This window comes from Lepisma saccharinum, chromosome 17, assembly GCF_977018435.1.
Source record: "Lepisma saccharinum chromosome 17, izLepSacc3.1, whole genome shotgun sequence".
Taxonomy (NCBI): Eukaryota; Metazoa; Arthropoda; class Insecta; order Zygentoma; family Lepismatidae; genus Lepisma; species Lepisma saccharinum.
This window is the reverse complement of record NC_139245.1, coordinates 2859154-2884980: the sequence shown is the minus strand read 5'-3', so window position 1 is coordinate 2884980 and position 25827 is coordinate 2859154. Positions and strand designations below refer to the sequence as shown.

Sequence of the window (25827 nt, the reverse complement as noted above, 5' to 3'; positions counted from 1 at the left end):
GGTGATAAAATGAACTGCAATAATTACCGTCGAATTTCTCTACTCTCAACATCATATAAAATATTATCTAACACTCTTTTAGCAAGACTAACCCCATACGCTAATGATATTATAGGTCATCATTAATGTGGATTGAAACGTAACAGATCAACTATGGATATTTTTTTTCACATCAGACAGACACTTGAGAAAAAGTGGGAATATAATCAAAATGTCCACCAGCTATTCACTGATTTTAAAAAAGCATATGATTCTGCCAAAAGAGATAAATTATATTAGTCGAGTTTGGAATACCTAAGAAGCTTATTAATATGATAAGACTATGCAATAATAAAACAGAAAGTAAAATTCGTGTGGGTATTAATGTGTCTGACAAATTTACAATTCATGATGGGTTTGATGAGTTAAAACAAGGAGATGCATTATCTCCATAGATCCTTTAATTTTGCCTTAATTTATGCTGTTTGGATGGTAAAAGAAACTAATGAAGGACTAAAATTAAATGGTCTGACTAATTTGTTAGCATATGCAGATGATGTAGACTTACTGGGGGATGATGTAAATACAATTAAGAATAATGTTAAAATATTTTTAAAAGCAGCTAAAGAGATAGGTTTGGAAGTTAGCAAAGAGAAAACTAAATATATGCTTATAGGTAATAATCAAAATCTAATTATTGATAACAACTCGATTGGATCAGGGTCCCGGGTTCGATACCCGGTGGAGGCACATAGTAGTTCGAATCCCACTTTAAACTGTGATTCCAGTCCCGATTAGCCTAATTGTGCTTAAAGTGAACTTAAAACAGCAAACCAACCAACCAATCGTTTGAATCAGTTTCCAAATTCAAGTACTTTGGAGTAATACTAACAAATGAAAGTGGTATTAAAGAGGGGAAAAAAGCAGACTTAATTCAGGAAATTCGTGTTACTTTTCTCTTCATAAACTTTTATCTTCTCGTATAATATCTAAGAAAGTAAAAGTAAAAATATACAAAACAGTAATTTTGCCTGTAGTATTACATGGATGTGAAACTTGGTGCCTTACATTAGAAAAGGAAATTAAATTAGGAGTATTTGAAAATAAAATCCTTACGAAAATATTTGGACCTAAAAGGGATGAGGAGACAGCTGAGTGGAGAAGGTTATATAATTTAGAAGTACATAATGTGTATTTATCCCAGATATTATTATTAGGTTAGTCAAAAAGTAAATGCAATGTTTTTATTTTCTTCCGTATGTTGGCTGTACAGCTTTCTGCGCTCGCAAGCCGATAGATAGTATCGTTGTCTTCGCCTGTGGCAGGTTACTGCGTCATCACTTCAGTTCGCTCTGCAGTGTTGCCAAGTAAACATGGCTGCGCCACTGTTCGTGTGCACCACAGAAGAACAGCGTTCTGTAATCCGTTTTTTGTGCTCTCAAGGTGTACCAGGAGCTGAAATCCATAGAAGAGTTTCAGCACAACACGGTGATAATGTTTTACCGCTGCGAAGTGTTTACCAGTGGATGAAAAGTTCAAAAGCGGTCAACCAAATGTGAAGAACGAGGAAAGAGCAAGTCGTCCAGCCACATCCACTACTGATGACAACATTAAGCAAGTCCGTGAGCTGGTTCTGAATAACCGACGAGTGACTGTTGATGAAGTGGCAAACCATATGCACTTTAGTCATGATTCTGCATATGAAATTATCCATAACAGGCTCAACTTTCATAAAGTCTGTGCGAGATGGGTCCCTAAAGAACTCACTGACGAGAACAAGCGAAATCGTGTGAGAATCTGTCAGCAATTATTGGACAGACATGCTAACGAAGGTGAAGCCTTTTTGAAACTAATCATCACTGGAGATGAAACATGAATCCATCACTTCGAACCTGAGAGCAAACGCCAGAGCATGGAATGGAAACACCCTGAATCTCCAGTGAAAAAGAAAGTCAAGCGTCAACACTCTGCAGGAAAAGTGATGCTCACACTTTTTTGGGACTCAGAAGAGGTAATTATGGAACATTATGTGGAAAAGGGGACAACAATAAACAGTGAACGATACAGTGATATGCTTTCGAACAAGTTGAAGCCTGCAATTCGAAGCAAACGACGAGGTCGATTGTCGGAAGGCATTCTTTTGTTGCATGACAACGCGCGTCCCCATACCGCCGTCAACACCGCTCAAACTCTTCAGAATCTGGGCTTCGAGGTGTTAGAGCATCCTGCATACAGTCCCGATCTCGCCCCGTCGGATTACCATCTGTTCGGTCCACTTAAAGATGCTTTAAGAGGCCGTTGATTCGACACAGATCAACAGGTGAAGGAAGCGGTGCATACGTGGCTTGCTGCTCAACCGAAAACCTTTTTTTCTCAGGGTATCGGAAAGCTTGTGGAACGTTGGACCAAGTGTATTGAAGTGCAGGGGGACTATGTTGGAAAATTATATCATTGTAAGTTTTCTATTGTTGCTGTGAAAATTTAAAAAAAATGATTGCATTTACTTTTTGACTGACCTAATAGAATAATTAAATCAAGAAGACTTAGATGGGCAGGCCATGTGTCACGAATGGGAGAGCAAAGAAGAATTTACAGGATTCTTGTTGGGAAACCTGATTGTAAGAGACCTGTAGGAAGGCCAAGGCGAAGATGGAGAGATATCGTTGAGATGTACTTGGAGGAAATCGGTTAAGGATGGAAAAGATTGGGTTGATCTTGGCAAGAAGAGGGAGAGATGGAAAGGCTTGTGTTGCTGTAGCCACAAAACGTCGGGTTTAAGAAGGCTAGAGAGTTCACTGTAGTTAGAAAAATGTAAAAGCTGGAATCACATGCTACATTTTCAATCTAGGTAGTAAATAAGTGGAAAATATTATGATGTTTGATTGGCAACTGCACCTTCCGTATTGTGCGTCTGCACCCCAGAGCGTGGCGGGTGACGTTCGAAGTGACACCTGGCTGGAAATGTGGCAACTGTATTACTCGGGAACCGTAGGATTCGAACAACTTCGACGGCACGAGAAAGAACACCATGGCACGCTTGCGGATGATTCAGACACTGTACACGACAATTTTACACTTTCACACTTGTTCTCATATCCTACACAAATATATCATACAAACTTGGATTATGTTTGTCTATAACTGAGAAAATATTAATCGACTCGGTTTTCGACTTCTTTAATAAATTCTTAGCATGCCTACAAGTTAACATTTAAAATAATTGGCAACTTTGAATATTCTTGGCGAATTGGCATTTCAAAGTCATTCAGATAATGAAAATATCAGGTTCACCAGCAATGACGGTCTTGGAGCCCCTCTTCTGCAAGGGAAAGTACGCCGTGATCCGTGCGTAGCCGTACTGGGCCGGGTCTTCTCGCAGTCGAACGTTGTAGACGGTTTCTGACGTGTCCAACGATAAACTCGCACCGACCACGAGGCACACAAGTAGAATCTGAAATTACAATTCTTTTACATTAATTATATTTTAAGAAACTCTTGCAAACTTATGTCATAATTGTAACAAGATATGAGTTATGTTCATGGAAGTCCGCAGGATTTCTTATTCCAGTGAGGGGCAAGCAATGCATTTTTCCAGGGGCGGCAAAGGAGGCATTATTCCCCCGGTAATAGTGATGCCCCCTCAAAAAACACTGCTTCAGTTTGAAATTATCATTTTCCTTCAACGCCCTTATAATAATTAACATACTTTACTTTGACTGAAATTAAATTATGTGTGAAATATGTAATTTTAGGTAGGAATTTCAGGGGAGGGGGCCGTGGCATCCCCTTGTCCCCCTTCCGGACTTCCATGTTGTTGTTCTAGACATGTTTCTTGCACTACGTTTGTTGCAAAATATTTCGGGAAAGGTTTTGACAAGCACACCAACACACACACGCGCGCTAACTATCTAGGCATATACTACACGCAGGGCCGGTTTTTTTGTTATTAGCGATAAACGTGAAATGTAACGGAGAGATACAGCAAGTAGTAGCTGCACGATTTATCACTGATTTCCGGCTGTAATTTTGTCGCGAATTTTCGCGAAAATTGACCGTTTCTGCGAACATTTTCATTTTTACGATAAAAACAAAAAAAATGGCATTTTTTACAAATTTCTTTTTAAGAAATATATTCGATTTGAAGATGTTGGCTGCAAAGAAATGAGAAATCATTTGGAAAGGCACAGTAACCCGAAAGTCTATTATTTTTTATGTGCAGGTGACTGGGTTTTCCTGATCCTTTAGAACATTCCATTTATTTAGTCGTTTTTAGCTGCAAGAGTAATGGAAGTCATTGTGGTTACCTCTTTCAAACGCAGATAGTGAACGTTTTTTTTTCACAGTACAAACTTGTAGTGTCAGATATGAGAAGAAGTATGAAGGAACAAAATGTTGTCACTTGTTGTATGTTGATGTTTCATGAATGAAAATAAATGAGACACAGATTGTTTTGTACACTCCACTTCTTCTAAAATATAAATATAACTGAGTAAGGCTGATTTTCAGAAGGTGAAATTTATTATTTACTATTTTTAAGCTTATTTTCCCATAAATGTTGCATATATTGTGCCTTGTATAAAATCATTCATTGATTTAGTAACATTATGTATAAGTTAAAAATTACCACGAAATTACTGCCATATTTAAAACTATAAACACGATATTTTATATATTTTTCACGAAATGTTTGAAAAATTAACACCAAAGGAACCTTGCCCTGGCTATATGCATACGTATTTTTACACCGTTGTTGTTGTTATTGTTTTTTTTGTTTTTTTTTAAAAAAAAGGGTTCAGGTACTGTTCAAGTTGGTTTGTTATTCGGTTCATCCTAAGAATTTGTCAAAATATTGTGGTATGACGTTCAGAAATTATCACCTCTTGTAAAAAGGTGTCAGGCCGACGTACCTTTCGTACCCCCGTACCGGCACCTTATTATCGGAGGTGATGATTTCTGAACGCCATTTCACAATTCCTGATTGGATTTCATTCACAAAGTTTAACTTTATGCAATCATGACACAGACTGTTCGATGACTCGAATTTGGTCTTGTACGCGATTTTTTAGTGTATCTTGCAAATTTCATCACTTTTTACGCATATAGAGGAAAAAATGTAGCGAAAATGTTAACTGCTCGTATCAAGTATATCTCATGTAAAATTCTTCAGTCAGTTTACCGTTCATTTGTTTGATTGATTTTAACCACTCCGACTGTTCTTTTGTTTAACCATTAATCCTACGCAGGGCGCTCATCACTGAAATAAATTAATGAATGACTCACTCTCCCTTTTTAAAGTTTTGGCTTCAGTGTTCGGAATCTCATAAAAGCCCATGAATTCCTAAAAATATCAAAATTTTTATTCACAGTTCGAATGCAGAATGCAGAATATTAATTGTCCACGGATGGATATGTCACAAGTTTTGTCAACCATAATAGCAAAATATTCCAGACTTTTAATATCTGCTACCACGGAGCGCAAAACAGATCTCCCTAATATATCAATGATCTCGTTCTGAATGTCCTGTGCAGGGAGTCGTAACGTAACGAAATGGAACGGTATTTTCAATTACGGTTTCCGTTACGTTACAACCAGAAACAGAATAACTTTTTTCGTGAACAGAAACGTTACCTCAGGTATATGAACATTACGTTACAGGTGTGCATAACGGTACCGAACCATAACTGATCTCTAAAGGAGTAGGTCTTCACGTGACACTTTAACGTTACATCCATTGCCGGCACCCAGTAACGTTACAGGGTAAGAAAGAGGTTCGTCACGTATTGACTAGTAACTTTAGTGTGTGTGGAAAGTGATAGTAACGTTACAATTAACCAGTAACTTAATTGAGGTCACGGTTGTAAAAACGTTACACTCCTTTTCTCAAAGCAACAACGTTATTTATAGCTGGTATGATACAGACGTTCCGATGTGCAATACCGTGTCCGATGCCGTGTTCCGGAGAGAATAACATAGGTCTCTCGTATAATTGTGCTCGTTACTTTTGTAACGTTACAGTTCTTTTCCTCCACAAAAGTCTGTTTCGAAAAAGTGATACACATATCCGTTACGAATAGCAAATACCGTTATCGAAGGCGTTTTCGAAGAAGCCTCATAATTATGATCGGCAGCATACTAACATTACAGTACTTTGACCCCTTGAAAGTCACTAAGTTATAATACGTATTTTCGTTTTGGATGTCAGTGAAAAAATTAAATTGTAAAACAAAACGTTTGAAAACATCCGTAAACAAGATTCGGCGTGACAAAAGTTCTGGTTATTGGAATTTACTTATTAACTATGTATTTATCACAAATATATTTCTTTTCTGCATACTTAATCGCTTTATGTGAATTTGTTCTAATTTGATTATTTATGCAAGATGAATTTTAACATGTACGTTCACTTTATACGATAGCAAAGCAAACGTTTGTTGAGGGAAAACGTTTATATCTATCTATCTCATCTCTCTCTCTCTCTCTCTCTCTCTCTCTCTCTCTCTCTCTCTCTCTCTCTCTGTTTACATGTGTTACATCATTTTTTTTTAAAAAAAATACAGTTGTTTGGCGATGAGAATGATTCGTGCTTAGATTAAGTTGCTGAAGGACGAAACATAAAGGACCAACCATGGTCGAGCCAAAAAATCATCCGTGCCAATCGTTCGTCCACCTAAGCGAGAGGCAAGCTTTCTCCTATCGGAAGACCAAAAATAATTGCTTGTTGCGCGACCTTGAGAAGGCGAACCGAACTGATAGCAGCAGCACCACGCAAAATCGGAAAATCTGAATCCTGAAACTTTGTACACGTGACTTTCGATCACGAAGCATCCGAGTAGACAACGCCTTGGGGCGATATGAAAGGCACTTTTGGCAAGTAGAAAATGCGTAGAAACGAAATGTTAGATGGAATTGTTGTACGAAACAAACGAAACCGCGTTTGTGCAACTGGTCTGTAGCTAGACAGGGCCATTGGACTCTCAAGAAGGCAAGAATTGTATGGAAACTGATTCTTAAAACTAAGCGAATAAAATGACAGTATATTTTATCATTTACAAGGGCCCTCATCCGCTTACAATTTTGAAAATTACTTTCAGTAATTCTTGTCTTCTTGGACAGGAGGTGCATTAAACTTTTTGGTGTAGAAACAGACAGAATGCCCGCCTACCTACCACGTTCGAAAGAAGGTCATAGACAGACAAGAAAGTAATTTTCAAGAACGCAAGAACGGCAGTCGACATGGATATTGAGCAACGTGTGACTGAGAAATACAATCGGAACAAAGGACAAGATTATTCAAGAAACAGTAATTTTATAAAACTTCCTATAATTAACTCAAACTCAGTTCATCCTTTTATCCTCTTTTGTTTGTTATACTTTTGTATTATTCATGTTTTATATCGCTTTTCTGCCACTTGTAGATAATCGCGACTATGAAGATGAATGATGATCATATTAAATCTATGAAGGGATGTTATAAAAAAAAACAGCCATGCCCAGATGTCTACTCGAACTTGAAATGTTTGGTACGTACCGAGTGTATGAATGGATTACTAAACGACTTCGGCCTTCGAGGCTACGGTTTCAGTTGCAACATGCAGTATAATTACGTTTCTACTACTCTGAATTGACCAAAGCATGTGGTATGTATCCTTCATTTTACTTAAAAAGCCCCCTTTATACATGAGATACTACAAATAGTTTCAGGCATACCCTTGAATTCTGATTGCCTGGCACTTTTTTTTTTTAACTAAGTAATGAAGTGACGTTTATATTCATATTAGGCCTACGACTAGCTCGAACTAAAAACTCTTGTGAAATACTGTGTATATGTTATCCTTGTGAAGTGAGGAACTTCATATTTTGCTAAGAAAATATGTATGAAAAATTATATTTGTAGCTACTACTTGAAGAATTCAAATTATTATTATGATGGAATTTCAACTTACGTACAATCTGCATATAATGTGTTATCGGAGAGGAGTTTTTGTCTCGCAGTCAATTTATTTTTAGTTGAGGAACTCGAGAGTAAGCTGGAAATATATAATGACCCACGTTGTGGTGTGCTGTTCGATTAATCAGAATTGGAGTGAGAGAAATCTGTAGTTAAGTTCATTCAACACGTCAATTTGTAACTGTGAATGCAAGTTTTCTTTGATTTAGCAGGAAATCAGTCTGCTATTGTTGTAAGTAATAAATGGAAATATATATATTTTCTGCTCGAGTAGGAATCCGCAGCCTTTATCCAATCAATCAGTTTCTCTGTGTGAAACTTCTGTCTAGGAAAGCTACATACAATTTGCTTTTAATAACAGCAGCTTCAAAATAACCTATCCATTCTTGTCATGCCAAGTAATGTTTGATTTTGATTTGTTATATTTAAATTTGGTTTTATGCCAGTTTTGGCTAATCGCGAAGACGAGGATGGGTGATGAAATGGCAAAATTGATGAAAGGACATCACAAAGAAAATAATGCACAGGCTGTGATCCGAACTCGGAACCTGTGGCGTCGTATTGCACTGTGCTAACCACTCCGCCACGGAGCTCTGCAAAATAATGTTTGACCATACATTGTTCATGAAATAAAAACATAACATATACAGTGGCTCACATTAGTAATCAAATACGTAGCATCTTGCTGCATTCCTTCACAATATTTGAAAATTAACAACATGTACATAAATATAAACGATGGTGAAATATTTATACGCATTTCTTAAAGTTATATGTAACTTTTTTTTAAAAAATTTGGGTGCGTCAGCACTTAGGCTATTTTGCACCCGCCACGTTATACGGGGTGCAGCCCCTTACCATAACAAATAACATAACTGTAATGTCGCATAACTGAAATATTAAAATATTCTGACTTAGGTTAAAAGCTGAGGCTGTAAAGAGGCACTCAGCGCATATGACAGAAAGCAGGAGAACACACAGAATTATACTGGCCATAGGGCCAGTCGCCAGAGTCTCGTTAGTCTGGAAAGAGCAGTCCAGGGCGTACTACGTGGAATGAAGTTGAGGATTGGATGTAATACGTGGAAGGTCACCCCTTACACCCCTGTTACGTTTAAATATTTGAAAATAGTTATTTATGTTTGGGTGTGAAAAAAGAGATCACTTTAATATTCAGACAAATCGTGAAAGCCTTCTGTTTCTGTTAAGCTACGTTTCCATTCTGACAAGTTCCAGACCCATGACGCGCAACATGTGCAGGCGCATGTTGCGCGTCATTCAGTGCACTGTTTCCAATTCAAAACTACTTCTGCAAAACACGCCTACAACAGCACCGGAGTGCAGGACTTGAGTGTAGCGTTGTTCCATTGTGCTTTAGAGTAGTCAGTGTTTCTTCTCTTGTATTGTAATAATTTGGTAGTGATTTAACTTGTGTAAAGATGAACAATACAACTATGGCGGGTTTTGTGGTTATGGCAGGCGCGTACCATGAACTTGTAAAAATAAGAGGCGAAAACGACCTAGATGGTGGATTAGAAGTTTTCTAGCGAAAAGAAATTCGGAAGGAGCATATAACTCGTTGATGAGAGACTTACGTCTTCAAAGTGGATACGAAAACTTTGTAAGAATGACTGTAAGTGATTTTGCATTGTTGTTAAATCTTGTTGGACCACAGATTGTAGTCGCGTCGTCTGTTTCTACTCTAGTGCGCATGCCCCAGGAACTTGCTGCAGGCTGTTTCCATTGTCCGCGGCGCATGTTGTGCGTCTTAATTGTTGGGGCAATTTTGTCCCCGGCACTTGCGCCGCGGCATGTTGCAGACAATTTCCATTTCAACAAATGCTTGGCACATGCAGCGTCGCATGCCGCGCGTCATGTTGCGCGGCAAATTTGTGGTAATAGAAACGAGGCTTTACATCGTTTTTTTTTACTGGTCAACTACAGTGCGGGGAAGGAACAATTGATGCTACTTCCTGACTACATTTGTTACCAGTAGCTGCATTGCTCCCTGACTGAAGTACGAGAAAAATGGGTAACAAAAACAAAAATACAACATTTGACGAATGGCAGCTATTTATTTTTACCGTACCTAACCAAAGGGTACAGGGAAATTGAAAATGTTAAGTAGTATATGTAAGCGTACCGTGGGTGATGCAATAAAACGTAATGACAAGCAAAATGAGGTAGATTCCGTATCTCAGAAAATTCAACCAAGAGAAATAGGAGACTGAAATGAAGGAGCTTCAGTATAAAAAATCAAGACCCTTTCCTCATCCCGACCCCCTTTCCAAACCAAGAGCTCCGAAAGCAGCTGTGCAACTTGGAGTAGGCATTGGGACTGCTGTACGGTTCAGTAGCGTTTCGTCCGAAAGCGAAATTTCTAGAAAAATGCTACAGTTCGTCTGCGACGGTTTAATGAGTTGCGTTTTGTTCGATCCTGGCTGATGATGAGTCACACCTTGACTAACCACTGGCAGCGATGGAATTGGTGACTAGTATACCTCGGTTTACAACTTTTAAAACTACATTGCATAGACAGCGGAGTGCAGACTCAAGACAAATTGTCGAGAGAGAGGTCCCGGGTTCGATACCCGGTGGACGCACAAGTGGTTCGGATCCCACTTTAAACTGTAGGTCCAATCCCTATTAGCCTTAATGTGCATAAAGTGGACTTAAAACAACAAATCAAATCAAAACAAATCGTCGAGAGGAAGTGAACTTGGATCTAGAAATTTTAGTCATGGCTGATGGCAACACTTTCTTACTATCTGTCAACTACGAAGGTGAGATTTGCAATTTCCAGAGGGAAAGAAATATTAAAACAAAAAAATATATATTTTCTTCGATGGAGCATTTAAGAGTGTTAGCAAGAGTTTGCTTCATTAAACACTATTAGGATGGTAGCCCTCGGACGAAACGCTACTTGGTCAGGTAACCGTAAGTTGCCTGTTCCTGGAATTCGGACGCGAAACGCTGCGCCAGGTGCTGTACACCTGGCGGTTCAGAAAGCGAAGATGAGCATGAGCGACGAATGCTGAAACTGACGAAGGGACACTCACAGAGAACACTCATGTGCAGATCGGGATTCGAAACCGGGACCCCTGGCGTCGTAGTGCGCTGTGCTAACCACTCTGCCACGTAATATTTTTTATTTACTCATTTATAGCTACTTCCTTTTAAACTAACTAACTAACTCTCTAGCTTTCTTAAACCCGAAGGTTCATGGCTGCAGCAACACAGGCCTTCCATCTGTCCCTATATTGAGCAAGATCTATATACTCTTTTCCATCCCTACCGATTTCCTTTAGGTCCATGTCAACGTTGTCCCTCCATCTTCGTCTTGGCCTTCCTACAGGTCTCCTACCATCAGGTTTCCCAACAAGAATCCTGTAAACTCCTCTTTCCTCTCCCATTCGTGCCACATGGCCTGCCCACCTAAGTCTTCTTGATTTAATTATTCTAATAACATCTGGACATGAATACAAATTATGTAGTTCTAAATTATGTAACCTTCTCCACTCACCTGTCTCCTCATCCCTTTTAGGTCCAAATATTTTCCTAAGAACCTTATTTTCAAATACTCTCAATTTATGTTCCTCTTTCAATGTAAGGGACCAAGTTTCACACCCATTTAATACGAGCACTACATACAAAATTACTGTTTTGTATATTTTAACTTTTAGTTTCTTAGTTATTAAACTAGAAGACAAAAGTTTATGAAGAGAGAAGTAACTTGCATTTCCTGAATTAAGCCTACTCTTTATTTCCTCTTTAATATAATTTTCATTGGTTAATATTACTCCTAAGTATTTGAATTTGGAAACTGGTTCAAACGAGTTGTTATCAATAATTATATTTTGATTATTACCTAACACTTGGTTTCGGCCTGTAAGCATATATTTAGTTTTCTCTTTGTTAACTTCCAAACCTATGTCTTTAGCAGTTTTGAAAAGTATTTTAGCATTATTCTTAATTGTATTTATATCATCCCCTAATAAGTCTACATCATCTGCATATGCTAACAACTGAGTCACACCATTTAATTTTAGTCCTTCGTTAGTTTCTGTTACCTTCCTGACAGCATATTCTAAGGCAAAATTAAAGAGCAATGGATATAATGCATCTCCTTGTTTTAACCCATCATGAATTGTAAATTTGTCAGACACATAAATACCCACACGAATTTTACTTTCTGTTTCACTGGTGCATACTTGTATCATATTAACAAGCTTCTTAGGTATTCCAAATTCGACTAATATATTATATAATTTATCTCTTTTGACCGAATCATATGCTTTTTTGAAATCAATGAATACCTGATGGACATTTTGATTATATTCCCACTTTATTCAAGTGACTTCCTTTTACCTACGCTAAAAAAAGAAATTTTAAAAAATGAATATTAGTCTTTTTTTCAACATGTCCATTGAGAATGTAAATGATCTGTCCCTTTTTTATTTTGTCAGGAAACCTTTAAAGTTTGACATTATAGTTCTTGGACTTTTGTCGCCATTGCACTGAAAGTTTACATCATTGCAAAGGTTGATATATCTATCTACCAGATAGAACACTGGAATTGAATGAGATTAGGTAGTTGTTCTGTAATGGAGATAACACAATTCCATTATAACTTTGTCATTCGGTAAAATAATCGATTACTTTGATTTCACTATTATTCAAAATGTATCTATCTGTTAAAAGCAAAAGTAAGAACCGAAGTCCACCATACCAGCAACACTACTACTTCTAAGCAGCTCCCACAATTGACTGAGGTTAGAATGAAAGTTTGTCTTGTTTTAACCTTTTGACGCCCAAGACCTTTTTCACAAGTAAGCCTCTGGGTACCGAGCCGATTTTGAGCAAAATGCAGAGTTTCAATTAAATAAGTGTAGATCGGAAGCTAATTGTCCTAGAGAGATGAGTGATATACCGTTGTACGCGGAATGAACCAGAGATTCAGACTATATGAAATTTTTGCAAATATGTGGCGAGGGGGAGGGGGCTAACTCTCAAAATTCCAAAATTTCGGGATAAAAATTGTGTTCCCCCACCCTCCCCTCAAGCATGTTCATGCAATAATTAACATATATTATTATAGCTAAAATGCAATTGCGCGATATATATAATTTTTGGTTGACTTTCCTTTTCCAGGTGGTTCGTGCCCTTGCCTTTTTTTCGGACATTCATGCAAAGGTTCTATTTTTATTTCGCGTCTACCACTTTCGGTTAATCGCGATGATAAAGGATGTGATAGGTGATGGAAGTGGTATAAAGACAAATGACCCATCCATATTTTCTAATCCGACATTAGACTTCGCAGTGTATTACGCTAACTAATTTGCCACGGGATCGGCTTCTTCGTGTTTGTCTACTCATCAAATGACTGATTAGTTATTCAAACTATATAGGTAGGAAAGCTATATAACATAACGAAACAGAAAAAAAATCCACTTGACGTCTTCTAGTACTATCATCAGCCTACAATTTCATGCTCTCAAATCCACACAGAAAACTTCTTGTGGCATTAGTTTTACGGAATGGCCTTGGGGAATAAAGATCGCCCATTTCCTGGTTCAGCTCGAAACAATCAGGTGCCTTATCGAAGCTGCTGTTGAGCACGCAGGGTTTCTAACCTACTTCGCCGTAATTCAGTTGTTGTATGTATTGTAGAGCCAACCGCAGATTAAATAGGAGGAAAAATACTTTTTCCGACGGAAAATAAGTTGGCAATGCTACGAACACTGAGGCATTCTTGATAAGACGCCTGAGGAGGGTCGAGAAAACTTTCCTGAAAAAGCGCAACCCCAGTATCGAAGGTCATGCTACACGTGGATTGGCAACTTTCGGGAGCATGCTGTCTGTCTACACAATTCTACCCAAATACCTGTTTGAAAATGAATCTTCTGCTCGCATTTTATTTTTCAAATGTAGTTCTGACATTGTAGTCATTTTGCAATTATTTTTATTTGTTCTTATTTTGCTTTGCTTTTGTCACTTTTATAATTAATCGAAACTATGAAGATGGATGATAAATAGATGAAATTGATGAAGAGACACCTAAAAAAGATATTTACAGACCAGGACTCGAACCCGGGACCTAAAGTGGATAGGTTGGGGGGGGGGAGACCGTCAATAACTCCCGGTCACGAACTGGCTTATAATGTTTGTAATTTCTCAGGAGTATTTTTTGTTCTGTTCATGCATAATGCCTGCTTTCGGAAACTTAATTTATAAGTGACACACTTCGTTCGGTGGGGACAAGCCACGAATTGTTTGAGAGGAGGGACAAATCTCATTCATATACTAGATACAATCATGGACTATACTTGAAATGGCCTCCCCGATGGCGCAGTGGTTGCGTCGTCGCCTAGTAATCAAGGGGTCCCGGGTTCGATACCCGGTGGAGGCACAAGTGGTTCGGATTCCACTTCAAACTGAAGGTTCAGTCCCGATTGGCCTTACTGTGCATAAAGTGGACTCAAAACACCAAATCAATCAATCATATACTTGAAAAATGACGTGCTAAACACTACTTTCGGAGATCAGATGGACATGGCAATTTTGATATACAAGATGCACTTTTTCTACTTAGATTGTTTATGTCCAAATTGTATCCTAATAGATAATCTCGCAACAACGCAAAATGTTTAAATTGACTCGAATTCACAATGACTCATATACAGTGTGTTTATAAATGAACGGTGCGGCTTCAAAAATTAATAATAAATCTATTTATTACCTTACACGGACAAAACTTACACCGTAATCAGCAGCAACTGTCCAAGTTTATATAACTTTTTTTAAAATTGGTATAAAGATAGAAATCGAGAGGGGGCAATTGCCCCTCTGTGCCCCCTTGCAGGTGCTCTTGCCGTCTGGAAGAAATAGTGCACGAAAGACGTGAAAACTAAATCCATCTTGAGTATCCTTTTGTCTTGCTACTCTTAGATTCTGCAACCTTTCTTTCTATAGTCCAATGTTTGCCTTCCTTACCTCCTAGAATTGATTTCTGTACAAGTTTGAGGGCTAATCTACCCTGCCCCCTGTGGTTGTGCCACAACACCTTCTTCCGCCGTTGTTCCTTTGTGAACTTTCATCGGCTTCAAAATACTTCATTTTCTTCAAGAGCATAATATCGTTTAATAACCGGCGATATGATTCCTCTACCCTAAATTTCTGGAATAAAGTATAATAATATAAGGGCATGGAAATCTGGAAGGGGGGCGAGGATGGCCACCTCTCCCCTTTAGAAAACGAATGTCAGCTAAAAGTATATATTTCACACGTATAATTTGATTTGTCATACTAATTTACATTAATTATTATAATGGGGATGCAGGAATGCGATAATTTCGAATTCAAGTGGTGTTTCTTGAGGGGGCAACACTATTATCGGGTTAATATGCAATTGCATATGGCATATTTCTCTGATGTCCATGACGAGGGGGGCATTTTACCCCTCCCCTTGCACCCCGTGCGCACGCCTATTGCTACTCCTTTCTACACTAGTTGGAAGCTTTATTCAGTTTCGAGCCAAAAATGTAATTTAATATCAAATGAGGGTTGTTAAACGTCCACGAACCCATAAATTCTAATGGGTTCTATTGGGTTCCGCAACAAGACTGGAAACTTTTTTATCGCACAGTTTAAATTCGGTCCAAGTTGCGTATTCTTTCATTTCAATATGGAACTTAGACCGTCTTTTAAATTGATCCGGAAAGAAGGTCCCTTTGCCGTATTTCAATTGATCAGGAGAAAAGGTCCCTGGAACGATCTGAAATACATAAAAAGGCTCTTTACGGTCCAGATCCATTTATGCTTGCTAATATTCCCTGCTGAACCGGAATTGAATTGATGTAAAATTCCTGACCCTTTAACAACCCTGGTTGAAATCCATTTGTTTACAAACAACCATATTTTTCACGGCTATTTCACATTAATCCCATACGATATACTGAGTTATTTTTCGCAATGTTCCAATGAAAGGTAAGAGATTTTGGCTATTCCTTTTTCTTCCGTGATGTTAAATAGATTATATTCGTCACGCGCCTATAACGTTACTAGCTAACATTTGTGAATTGTTCTTTCCTTGTAACGTTAACATCTACCATACTGAATTTATTTACGTTCCTTATGTAGATGGTATGTACCCAACTGCATTTTGTTCCGTTCCGCTACAGTGGTTTACATTTTGTTACATTCCTATGTAACGTTAATTAACCATATTGCCTTTCACTTCATTCCGTTACGGAGGATTGCATTCATTACGTTCCTATGTATACCGTTATTTACTACCATGTTGCATTTCGTTACGTTTTTTTGTAACGCTAGTATATACCATATTGCATTTCGTTACTACGTTCCTTGTAACTTGTAACGGTAGTATATACCATATTGCATATTACGTTATGTTCCAATGTGCTCATTTCGTTCCGTTCCTTTATAACGTTAATATCTACCACAATACATTTTGTTACGTTCCTTGTAACGTCAGTCTATAACATATTGCATTTCGTTACGTTACATGGGTACCAGCAGTGGAACCATACTTTTCCTCCTACAAAATGGAACGTACCGTGTAACGCAAATTGGGTACGTTACGACTCCCTGGTCCTGTGAGAGCCATTTGTAGTCCGAACGTCCCATCCACTACCCTAGTTCATGCACATCGTCTCTTGAAACTCTTTTTAGTAAAACTTTTAACAATACGCATAATTACATACTTAGTATATAGTAATAAGTCATGTGTTTTGCTGTCTCTGGTCGTAGCCCCCCCAAAGTTGATATTTTAGCGGTCTCAGCCCCCAAAGTTGATGGTCTAGAACATTTCAAATGTGTATTTAAAGTTAAGTTCATGTGGCACAATTCAGAGTAAACTTTACAAGAGAAGCAAAAAAATACATTAGATCCTCTTAAGCAAAATTATTTGGGGAGCTCTGCCCCACATCGTTAACATTGGGGGCGCTCGAGCCCCCCCAAGCCCCATGGAGTCGCCGCCTATGGTCCTACGTGAAGTGTCGAAATGTCTCATGTTTGTCGCTAAGTGTTATGTAATATAAATAAGATTTTACATAGAACAAATGTGATTTTGACAATGTTATGTGTAATTTTCACATGAACATACACTAGTTGGCTAACTGACCATTAAAAAGTCCCATGGTTATTATTGTAATGGTAAGTTCAATTTTTTTTAACACTTCGAATACTGGGGGAAGACCCAAGAGTGAGATTAAAGTCTCTACTATTTTTTTTTAATTACTTTTTGTACCTAATCTCTCTCTGAAATATGCTACCTGCAGTTTTCAGGAAACTTATTCTATGTAGAATACTTACTAACTGTAGCGCAGAATTCTTCATCTGGACGTGATGCTTGAAGACAGAACGTGGCGTGCAGGTACTCGTGTCTGCTGCTATAAAATACGCATGTTTCAGGGGGAAATTTTTGCTTATATATGTAAATCTGCGTGTGACCTTGCTTCTGGCATTTATGAGATGTCGATGCTTTGTTATGACAACATGAGACAACGCCTCGAAACAGAAGTTAGAAATTTAATCATAAAGGCTCATGCGCACATGGGAGAAGAGCATGGCAAAATGTAGTGAATTGTATTAAGCTTAACGCCCAGTGAGACGCGTGAGTCGACAGAACGCAACATATCTTCTGTTGTCTGCTTCTATTGAAATCAAATGGCGTAACGCCCACTACAGAAAAACGCGCGAAATTTCCGTGCCAGAAATCTGCAGGTTATTATAAAGGTTATCGCCCACTGAGAAGCTTTAGAAATCCACAATTTTAATCCTCTTTCAGCTCCGTATTCTAACTTCGGCACTGTGCGAATTAAGCTTTTCGCTTTGGGGGGAGGAAGTGGGGGCTAAACGATTCCATTTCTGTTCCAAGTACCTTAGAACATTGGTTCTAACCTACGTCATTAATTCTTACAATAACATTTAAATAGTTTATTTAATTCTAAGGACACCCTAACTCACACACAACAAGAGCTATCGAACTAGTAACTAATGCAGACGGCGACGTTCTCGTCCACCTTCTGCCAGACCTTCACAAGTGTTTCATTGTTGCCTTCTTGAAACATGGCAAGTAGAGTGGAATCAGACAAGGGGGAACAAGCTTCGTACAATCAAGCTCGTCTCTGGTGCTTTGCGTTCCTCGTCTCGTCCCTCGCGCCGAGAAAAAGTGACATTAACGCGGCTGCGAATTGGACATAACACATCGCCATCTGCTGCAAGAACTGGACCCTCCGTTGTGCCTAGAAGGACTTGTCATCCATGTTGGGTGACGATGTCAGTGTTTTAAGCAACGTTTTTAGGTTATTGAGAAGAGCAGGTCTCTTCCACTGTTTCTGAGGTAGTTTTAAGCTTTTCTTATCTTTTTAATGTGTTGTGTTTGTCCAATGCAGGTCTGTTACAAACTGCATTTTTAAACCTTTTTTGAGGGGCTTTTTATCTTTTAAACATAAGGTAAGGGTTTTAGATAAGGGGATCTTCACCGCATTCATTGCAAGGTGCAAAATGGCCTGATGTGCCGACGCACCCAAAACTTTAAATTCAATCAATCAATCAACTAGTAACACCGACAACTTTACCAAACTTCAATTTGAAGTTCAAACTTAACGTCCATCTAACCCGCCAACAAGTTTCATGTGAACACTTTGATACGCGTAAAATATCAGTGCTATGCCATGACAACTTAGGTGGAAAACAGCCTGCTGTTGTCTCGGCTTGGCGAGGTTGTCCGTTTCAGAATGGTGTACTTCCTTAATCCACAAAGCTCTTCGTCAGGGAAATCTTTGATGACTGGACCATCAATGGACACGAATATATAAATTTTTTCAATTGCGTTTGTTACATAGCTAAGAAATAGTATAAGCTTTCAATTCTATTTTCTTTGAGGGGGATAAAAACATCCCTGGCAGGGATAAACATAGTTTTCTTTAGCCGGGGAAATTTTTTTTTGTGAGGGGAAAATCCCTGCCATCCCCCCGTTAATTCGCACACTGAACTTCGGGTTTGCAACAATGAAGGCAAAGATACAATAAAAATCACTGCTGTTATCTGGCTTTCAAGACCATAGCTCGCTTGTTGTGTTAAGTAGCTCCCCAATTGAGCTCACGACGCTGGATCAGCCCCGAAATTTTGGAACGTACTACGGATCGAATCCGGGACGGCTAACACAGAAATCGTTAATGTTAATCTTGGCTACACGGGAGCTTTGGTATACATAAAAAGTGACTGTAAATCTCATGTATAAATTGTCATGAAAATACACTAGTTTGTTAATTGGCCTCTTCAATAAGGCCCATGGCTATTATTTTAATGCTGAATGCAATTTGTTCTTTTTGAATATTCGGATATTGGGGAAAATAACCGAAGAGTGACATTGTAGCAAAAAAAAATACGCAAAAAAGTGAAGGTCGAAATCGTGTAGTGCAGCTTCATTCCAATTGTGTTGAAATGCATTGCTTGAAATACCTAAATACTCAAATCACAAACATCTGCATCGTATAGTTCACCTGTATTAGACTCGCTTTAAACGAAGGTATTTTCCTTATCTTTTTTCTTAACATTTATGCCATGACCAAAATGTTACCGTGTAAAGTGAGAAATCTTTCATGGCATTTCTCAACGATAGGCTCGGTCCGAATCATTTTTCGTAGCGTAACCAATCAGAAGCGACCTCTAGGTCACGAGTGCAGTTGTAATGGCGGCCGCATGAGATGTAAACAACGTATCACTTCATATTTTTAAAAGCCAATAACCATTCAACCGAGAGGAATAACGTTTTCTGTAAAAAGGCTTTAGGTACAAAGCAGTGGCGCTGCTTAAATACATACTTTATAACGTATAAAGTACACGTATGGAGGAATATTTTAGTAGTTTAAATTGTAAACATCGTGCACTCACCATAGATGGTGTAACTCGATGTGCCTTTCGTGCTGTAAACATTATACATTATAGTCACAAAAGCTAACCGAAATGTTACATGAAATGCTTTCGTGTAAAGTACTATCTGCTATTAGATATTTGGAAGCATTTACATAGCATTTATGCTAGCAAAACTGTTAAAGGAAATGCTTTCGCCTAAAGCAGCCTTTAGAAGCGTCTTCAATAGAAGTAGACGGGTCGGACATCAGCGCCCTTAGGTCAGAAGAGGCAATTATCAGGGTGCGAAATCACTGCAGATTGGTGGGGGGAAGGAGCAGACATACAGACAGATACACACACACACACACACACACATATACGTATATATGTATAATGCCATTAAATATGTGTCAATTATTAAATAATCAAATTATATTATAAAATATACAATATATTATATCGATTGTATTTCATTCAAAATGTAATTGCAAATTGAAGATTTTGATGTATACTGATGCTATGAACAATGATTTGCGTAAGGGAGGAGGGCCAAAAATAAGAGACATTAAGAAGATAATAGTTTCCTGTATAAAATTCACATATAAGTGCTATTATGTGTTTTATTAATATATTGCTAACGAAACGCGATGAGAAATGGAGAAGAAATAAGTCGGTCTAGTTTCTGTGTTCTGGGGATTGCTGGCTGGACTCAGTTTCCTAAGAGATGAGGCTCTTTGTTGTCAGTTATGTTATCGATATTATTCCAGTCAAGTATATTCGAATCTCAAACTAATTGTTTATGTTCGTTGTTAAAACAAAAACTCTCCCCCCCGGAAGAGTTTGGTGGGGGGAAATTTGAGGACAAGATTATTGGTTGGGGAATCCCCCCCCCCGGATTTCGCACCTGGCAAATATTGTAAATTATTTCAATCACACGCGGACTGGCCGAATGCCCAGGTTGGAAGGATCGTAAGGGATTATGGTGGGTTAACATAAATTCCTTAAATTCATATGAGTATACATTCCTACTCATTGTTTATGTTAATCACATTATTTGACTCCTTGTTAGGGTAGGTTAAATCAGGATATTTATTAAAAAAATAAAATAATTACCGTATTAAAATGGTACAACAAATATTGTTGAGAAGCAATATGTGTTCTACTGGGATTGCCATAAAATCACATTTGAATCTTTGGCATTCTCTAGCGGCTGGTTTTCAAAATTTTCTGTTTTGCCAATTCTAAAATTTGAGTAACATTTATTTCTGGAAGCTTATGGGGTATTGTTTATTATTAGAGCCCGGAAGTTCAGGCATTTATTTTCGTTAAAATAGGCAGGCAAAAAGGCATTTATAATGTGGAAAATAGGCACTAAAAATGAAAAAAAAGGCAAAATAAACCGAAAAAAAGGCACACTTGGAAGTCGCTTACTTTTATCTCTAATTTCTGGCAAAATGTTAAAATCTAAATTGGGAAGAGCATTTCAATTTTCTCCGTCTTCATTGCACATAACTGCAAGGTGCTTTTTAAGTTCTCAACATTCATTGATAGTCGTCTGTCAGAGAGAATGTTTTTCATAATAGAAAATGATCTTTCTACTTCGACAGAAGTTATTGGAGCATACATAAAACAAGCTAATGTTGCTGGACTCATTTCGGTAACAGCATTTTCACCTTTTAGAATATCACAAATTGTTTTAAATTGTTTCAGGTCCTCATTTGCACTCACTACCCGTTTGCACTTTTCCCCAACAGCTGACCCCTTTTCTCCTGGCATTTCCATCATCTGCTGCATAGATTCCTCGAACATTTTCATGGATGCTATAATTGTAATTGTCTCTGGCAATGCACCATAAAGTGCAAAAATAAATTTGAATAGCACAGGGTTTTTTTTCACTTCACGAATTGAAGCCGCTTCATTTTCTGGAAGAGCATCGATCATCTCACTGATTTTTTCAAGGTTGTTAGCATAATATATAGCTGTTGATATCCAGGTTCCCCATCTCGTCAAGACTGGTTGCTGAGGTAAACTAAGCTCAATCACAACTTCCTGAAATTTTCGGGTTCGAGAGGGAGATTTCAGAAATATCTTCTTTGTGTTCGAAATCAACCTGTCCACTTCAGCAGTCAATCATGCACAAGAAATGTTAACCGAAAGGCAATATCCTAACTGAGCATGAAATACTTTTTTCTCACACTTTTCTCCTTCAGCAATGTTGAAACATGTTTGAGTTCAATATTACTTAAATAAGGCGAAAATTATTCACATAATAAACGGAAGAAAAATAAATGCCAACAACATTTTTTGGGAGAAAAATAATTTATATACACATTTTTTTTGAAAAAATTGTTAAATTTCATTGAAAATGGCAAAAAAAGGCATTATAATTAAAAATAGGCAGTGGGGTCCCAAATAGGCAAAATGAAAAGGCTTCCAAAACATTTGAAACAACATAAGAAACGTATATCCGGAAAAAAATTATCAATATATGCAGTAGATAAAAAGAGGCATTTTGCCAAACTTCCGGGCTCTATTTATTATCGTCGCCTAACTCGTTGTGTATGTGGTGGAGAAATATCCGAGCTTCTAACCATTAGGTTATCTTGCAGGTTCAATTTTTTTTTGTGTGTAAATCGTACAGGATTAAGGGACCACATTTTGTTCTAAACGTATACGGACCATATCACCTTCGTCTGTTGCGTCCAATTGTTAGACCTTGTAATAAAACAAGAACTAGATCAATATTCAACAATCACCTTGGCCTTGGAAGTGTAAATTTTTCCCCACTTGCGTGTTTGTGGTTACGTGTGATGGCCACGCATGCTAATGTATTCCCATTGTACTTGGCTATCCCCTGCAGGGAGCAGAACAGGAGATCTTTGCAGAGTTGCTTGACGAGTTCGAGTAAGGAAGTTCTTTCTTTCGTTGTCAACTTTTTTTTCTTCTCTTTCGGCGCGGGTGAATAAAGTTTTATTGTGTTTTGATCTGCGAAAGACGTTTGTTGAAACATGCGTACAACCAGCGAAGGAACGTGTTCATTAACGAGAGAAGTATTGGATCGCCTTTTTTTTTTTTTTGTTGGTTTCGGTAGCAAAGCTGGTTATGTAGCCGATCTGCAGAATTCATTTACTGTGAAGAAACCAGAAATTCGTGCAAATTAGAGGATTCTAGAAAAAAGAATTAGTGTTGTTTTTCTTTTGTTTATTTCAAGAAACGAAGTTAATAGCGTTACTGATTCTTTTATGGCTTAATTATAGAGATCCTTATTTACTTGCATGCACAACGTTTGCAAGTAAAGCATTCCAGTTCCTTATTTCAGATGAGGGCTCACACACGTGTGTCAGGGGTGACTTTGACCCACAGTCCCAGAGCAGTCTATTTAAGGGGCCAGTGCGAGTTAGCAACAATGGCAATTTCCATTGTACGATAAAATATAACAAAGCTGTTGTTCTGTGTTCATTCATTCGGGTTTGCCATTTTTGGCTGGCCCCCACACTATGCTAAACCTTATCTACAAAGGAAACGTACTGTGTCTGGCCACCCGGTTTTGGAACCCAATCGCCGCCACTGCGCAGCTCTGCACCAAGTTTTCCAAAAAATAAGTCACACACGACACGACCACATCGAATCACAAATCTTGAATATATATAGTTTTTATACGTCTACATTAATATCATGAAAAAATCTAAAAATTATAAATATAATTATATCTGGTTCCTATATTAAAGAGGATAAGGAAGTAGGGAATGGCATTCCTTTTTTTAGAAGATTATTGAATAAGATCTCCCTGTAATTGGTATAAAGTGGACACTGAAATAACATGACGAGCATCTTCTTGGTATAAATTGCACTTGCACAGGCACGTACCCAGGGAGAGGGCTAAGGGGGCTGAAGCCCCCCCCGAAATCCTACAAATATCTTCTTTAAATAGTGAATAATGTAATTAATTTTTCTTCCTTAGCAGGATTAAACATTGTCGAAAAAAGTTTAGTGTGTAATAGAGGAAAGAGGTTATATTTATATATTCTACCATTTAATCCAAAGAATAAATGGATCCACAGCTTACAAATTTTATAGTTTTCTTTGTGAGAGATCACAGAATATAAACTTTGTGAGTAAAATTTGGCCCTAACTTTTAAAGTCTTTTTTAAACCGAATGTGTAAAAGTTAATAACAAAATATAATAACTATGAATTTCAGTGTACACTAACTGTACAAAATGTAAGAAAAATAATTGACGACACTTGTGTTGGATATTCACTCATACGGTGGATCGAGTAGAGAAGTCTCTACATTTTATAAAAATAATAATATATTTGGATTAAAATAGTTTTTTTATTAACTTATAATTGTTATTTTTGTAAAATGACAATTATAACTGTGGTAATAATTATTATTGTCATTATTATTTCTACTAATCAAGTTTTATCAGTGACCTGCCTCCTCTACAAATATTTCTGGCGACACCTGTGCTCATTAGGGATGAGCACCTCCGCGAAATAAAATCCTGGCTACAGACCTGCACTTGCACATAGGTGAATTAACTAAATTAATTTTATATAAATGGTGATTTAATCTGATGTAACCTGATCTCAATCTTAGTATTAAAATTAAAAATTTTCTAGGTTTATATAAAATGTATAAAACCATGGAGTCTTACTGTTTAAATTTAGAACATTTTTGTATGAATAACCCAATAAATTTTGGTTTAACCCATATCTCCCAATCTTCTTGAATTTTGATTTTAACTCTTGGTAACAAATCTATATAGTATGATAGTAGGGGCTCCCCGATGACGCAGTGGTTACACCTAATTATGTAATCTAGATCTCATATATGTATAATGTTATCATAGGATCATGTAAGTAGTCACTACTGCATAAAATAAAGAATATTAAAAAGAAAAATAGTGGTAGCGTCGTCGCCTTGTAATAAAGGGGTCCCGAGTTTGATACCCGGTGGAGGCACATGGCACAGTGGTTCGGACCCCACTTTAAACTGTAGGTCCAGTCCCGATTAACCTTACCGAGCATAAAGTGGACTTAAAACACCAAATAAATCAATTATATTATAGCAATATATTCGTTCTATGATCCATTATTCTTGCTTTTTTAGCATTTTTATCTATCAGTTCATTATATTGGTGTGTTAAAATTTTAAAGTCAAATAATTTATGCACAATATGATTATGTTTCCTCATTTTTAAAGTATCTACCTAATATGAAATATTTCATTCCTAGTTGATCTGTTGTATTTGAAGCAACTCTGATAATTAGCAAAAATATCATTAGCATATGGGATTAGTCTTGCTAAAATAATGTTAGACAGTATTCTATATGATGTTGAAAGGTGTTATATCGCATTTTGCAAACACATGAAAGACAATAAATTATTTTTATTGTTGAGGAACGTTGCAAGAAAGAACATAGTGCTTTTACGATGCTTTACAATTCGAGATAAGATAGAGGTTGATTTGATTTTGTTTATTTTTACGTCGCTTCTCTGTCACTTTTGGCCAATCGCGAAGATGAAGATGATGAAATTGATGAAGGGACACTCACAAAGTACGCCCATGCATAGACCGGGATTCGAACCCGGGACCCTTGGCGTCGTAGCGTGCTGCGATAACCACTCCGCCACCGTCGTCGGCTTTCATTTCACTTGACTGTTCAATTGAATCTCTCTCTTCCAAGCTAATTCAAGTGCAGTAAGAGCGGTTTGTGCAGCACATAGTGAATGTGTAGGAGTGTAGCAGTTTTAAAGAGATTTTTCAAATTCTATATAAGGATTTTCTCCTTTTTTCTATGCTTCTCGTATGGTAAGTATACGACTCACCAGAGAACCTTGAAGGATGCTTAGATCGGAGATGTCTTCAGACACGCCTTGCTCCCCCCCCCCTTCCCCAAGTAATTCATCTTTTGTAATGGGAGGGGGTTGGTGGGTGGCTTCCCTTCCGGAAGGTGACCGCAGATGGTAACGATGGAAAGCCTTTCATCCTTCCGACCACACCCAAAGGGAT

At 37.8% G+C, this 25827-nt stretch overlaps 1 long non-coding RNA gene across 1 annotated transcript; it reads right to left on the bottom strand.

The window, feature by feature from the left end:
• Positions 1-3170: 3170 nt before the first annotated feature.
• On the bottom strand, positions 3171-17336 carry LOC146001156 (uncharacterized). Its single transcript, XR_014443535.1, has 2 exons — positions 17262-17336; positions 3171-3430 (listed from the first exon to the last, which is right to left on the bottom strand). It is a non-coding gene; the product is annotated as an uncharacterized LOC146001156 (long non-coding RNA).
• Between the last annotated feature and the right edge of the window lie 8491 nt (positions 17337-25827).